Source organism: Bidens hawaiensis, unplaced genomic scaffold (assembly GCF_021521415.1).
Source record: "Bidens hawaiensis isolate Kalapana, Puna unplaced genomic scaffold, B.hawaiensis_p1.1 tig00034180_1, whole genome shotgun sequence".
Lineage (NCBI taxonomy): Eukaryota > Viridiplantae > Streptophyta > Magnoliopsida > Asterales > Asteraceae > Bidens > Bidens hawaiensis.
The window spans coordinates 103,732-108,192 of NW_027495892.1; positions in this window are offsets into that span (position 1 = coordinate 103,732).

The following is a 4,461-nucleotide window of genomic DNA, read 5'->3' on the forward strand; positions in this document are numbered from 1 at the left end:
TGCGGCTGAAGGATGGAAAAGTAGAGAAACACGAAGAGCCTTCTTGCTGCAAGATGGACATCCTGCATCTTATCTCAATCATCAAACTTTTGATATATTTGATAGAATGTACAAGAATGCAATGGTTGATGATACTGCAAACTTTGTGGAAAAGATGAAAAAAGAAAAGGAGGCCAAAGGAAAACAAGAATATGAAGAGATGAAAAGGAAACACAAAGATATCAAATTCCAGCAACTGCATGGATACAACTATAACTCTCTCATAAACTTACCACTATATGAATTGAAAAGGAAAGTAAAAATGGTAAAGGACTCACATAAAGATGCCAAATGTACAACTGAGTGTGAGCGAGAAAGAAGATTAAAAATTAAACTGGACAAGGAGAGAGAGGAAGCAGAGAAGAAGAAAGCTGAAGCTGTCCAATGGTTCAATGATCCCGATAGATTGAAGACTTTAAAAGAACTATTACTACAAAAGGGAATGATAGAAGCCGAATTTGATAGCATGCCTCATGAGCAATTGATCGAGGTATACAATAGAGAACATAGGCTATTTGTGGAAACCCAAAGAAAAGTTTTGGCAGACAGATTGAGAAGAAAGGAAGAAGAAAAGGCTGAAATGATAAGTACTCTTTGTAAAAGAGGTGCAAAAACGATGAATCTGATATTACAAGATGATGAAACAATCAGAAAGCTATATGAAGAATCTGGAAGGAAGTTTGGGAAGAAGGTATCTTCAACAAGGTCTGGTGGACTTGTAGTAAGATCATTGATAGTGAGGCCTGAATCTATATAGAGAAATTTGAATCTGCTCACTCATCTCTACTTTGAAAAGAGAACAAGAACTCTAAGAGTCATCACTGAAGATGGTAAAGAGACACAAATAATATTCAGAGATGACTTTAGAAGCTTCTCAAGAGAACAACTAGAGAAAATGGCTCAGCTGGACTTGTATGATAATTAACAAAGGAACATTATTGCTGGCCAACAAAGAAAATGATCTCTCTAAGTTTTTAAAGGAACAATTTGAAAAGGGGTTTCCTTTTCTTACAAAAAAAACAAAGAGAAGCTCATACAGAAGTAGAGAGGAAGAGAAGGAGGAAAAGAATGAGTGAAGTTAAATTATCCGAGCTCTCCCTCGGGGCATCAAAGAAAGAAGGAGCACTCAAAGCCAGCAGCTCAAGCACTAAAAGACAAACATTAAGAGAGTGTTTGTCAATGAGAAGAGAGATGCAGGAGCCTAATTTACATGTATAAAAAGATGGGAAAATCTCTCATCTTACTTACAATAGGCAGAGTGACTCTGTATCACTCGGGAACTCGTTGGGAAGAACAATTGCTGTGATTGAACATGATGAAGAATTGCAGTTCTTACACATCCAAGATCTTCGGGACATTATCAATGTAGAAGTTCCATTGGAATCTGAGGATGGTGTAGAACTGGAAATGTTAAAGTAAAGGGTTGCCACTGTAAGACTCAGAAAGAGAACAGAAGCTGAAAGGAGCCTAGGCAGAAGATAGCAGGAACGGAGCTAATGGATGATCTATTTATCCTTGTTATCTTTTACATTTTGTATTTTGAATGATGTGTAAATTTAATGTGTAATGCCCAAGTGGCAGAATTCCCTATATGTAATGTAATGACATTTACTTAAACTGACTATCTTTAGAAATTGATACATTTGTAACTATATGCAGGTATGTTTTCGTGCATCTAAGCTTGTTCCAATCTAGGGGAGATTGTTGAGTCGGATATTTGCGAGGAAGATTGGAATCTTCTCAACCTCCTCAAGAAATCGACTAAGTATGGCCTACGATCAAGCTTGGACCATCGAGCATGGCTTTACTACCTCGAGCATGGGTTTCAGACCTACTTTAGTGAATTCTTCTAAGTGTTGAAGGCTTCGAGCAAGCTACACTTCTCCGAGTAAGAGTGTTCTTCATCGAGTATGGATTGCCAATCGAGCAAACAACTTGATCATCCAGCTTAAACCAAGTGTTCCGAGCACATTGGTGGGTCGAGCATGGATGCAATAAAAAAGATGTCAAATGTTCTAAGTATAGACTTCGAGCATGGTTGAGTCCCAAGCAAGCTATGCATCCAAGTATGCTAAAGACTATTCAATAAGTCTCTAAGGCAGGATTGAAGACATCAAGAAGAATATGCTTGCTCGATGGACTTTTTCGAGGAAAGCAAGGATTGGTTAAGAAGATTGAAGCGTGCTGGAGGAGAATATTTTCTATCACAAAATATTCTAAGTAAAGTCTGCTCGAAGACTTGCATCAAGCATGCTATGCATATCAAGTCTGCTCGAATAAGATATATCATACTCGAATACTTGTTTACACTTGTATTTATTTTTGTCCTTCGTTATGTAATGATTAGGGATTCTAAAAGAAATGTTAGGATCTATAAATAGAATACTAGGTTATCATTAAATGACGGTTCTTTTGCTGAATACGAGGGCACACACCTGAACGAATGTTCTCTTTATCACCTCGTACAACCGCCATCATGAAACCTTAGACATTCTCTTCATTGAATATCACTATTACATTGAAACTGTTAATACATGTTTTGTACATCTCAATATTTATCTAGGTTATTAATGTAATAGATTAATGTATTGGGGTTATTAATGTAAATATGCCTAAATGTAAGGCACATTCGTTACCCTGTAACGAATGTGTCACATTCGTCTAATGTACGTCCCATTCGTTAACCTAGATTAACGAATGGAACATAACGAATGTTGGCCATTCGTTGTCTTTAATGTAATAACGAATAAGGATGTTTATTCGTTAAGTAAGTGTAATGAATGACTCATTCGTTAAATCTATCTTAACGAATGAGGTCTTCTTCCTATTAAACCCCTGTATCTATTCATTAAAAACAGTTCTTATATTTACGATTTCCCTCTCGTTACTCTGCCGAATTGTCCACTCAATACACACATCATACATATTAACGTATACAACACTAATCGTATCCTAATCAGCAAATGCATCGTTGTTATCTACAGATCTAGATCGTTTTAAGCTCTTACAAGTGGTATCAGAGCACAAGGATCTGATCTACGATGCTATTAGTTGATTTAAGTAGTATAATTGAGTTCAATTGATTCGTTACATGAGTAATTGATTGAGTTTGAAATTCAATTGACGATTTGTGAAACAGAGACTGATTTGAATGAAGAATTGAACCAGCCTGACATTTGTTTGTTAGTTTGGACTAGGTAAATGAGGTTTGGATTTGGTTTAGGCACCGTTTTATAAAGGTTTAAGGTGATTTAAGTTTGATTCAGACGGATTTGAAGTTTAAAATTGGTGTACTGACCTGATGAAGATTCATTCATTATGATGAATACTGATTCATTAAGGATCTAACTACCCATTCGTTCAATTCTAAACGGCTTATACGTTAAAGTTTCAACCTCATTCGCTAAACCCCATTCGCTAAACCTCATTGGCTATCAATACTCATTTTAACGAATATCACACATTCGTTAAAGTAACTCTCATTTAACGAATATCACTCATTCATTAAAGTAACTCTCATTTAACGAATATCCTTTATTCGTTAATTTGCTATTCGTTACTCAGGGTAAGGTATTAACGAATATCTATTCATTCGTTAATCATCTCATTCGTCACTATGATCACATTCGTGTGAACAGTAAGTCTAAGTTTACAGTTTTACAAGTTTAGTCCCTGAAGTTTAACCAGTGTTCCATCATGACTTTGCAAAACATGTCTTACTATGCATTAGCCTCTCAGAATGTATGACTGCAGTAGATGCTAACCATGGACAATGAAATTGGAAGTCACAACAAATGTCCCAAATTGTTGAAATTGTCAGACTTTGTTCGCTGGGAACCAAGGTTCCGTGCTCATTTGGGATCTGTGCATCCTAGTAGTGTACGGTTTCTCGACGATGTGTATGCAACACCATTGATTGGAAGTGACAATATGGGGTGGACTCTGAAAGCATTCAAAGATTATGAGACTCAAGAGTTAAAAGATTTTGAGAGTGAAACTAAAGTGTACTCAACTCTCACCATGGCATTACCAGAACAGATTTTTCATCAATATAGTACCATCAAGATCTATGCTTCTTTGTTCACAACTTTGAAAACGAGAAGTTTGGGAAACACTCTTGAGAGTAAGAAGACTCTCATAAAATTTCAATTTAGAAATTTTATTTTGATGAAAAACGAGACTGTTGAAGAAATGATTAACCGATTTAGTCATCTGATTGTGGAGATGTCCAGTGTAAATCTTGAGCCAACAGAAACAGATAAGATTGATACACTAAAGAATGCGTTACCTTCTTCATATTCGACTTTCTTATTTGTATTGAAAGAAAACGGTTTCTTTCAAAACATTGAGCTTACGGCTGTGCAATTTATCAACAAGATCGAAGAAAGGGAGTTTGATATCAAATGTCAAAATTCATTGAAA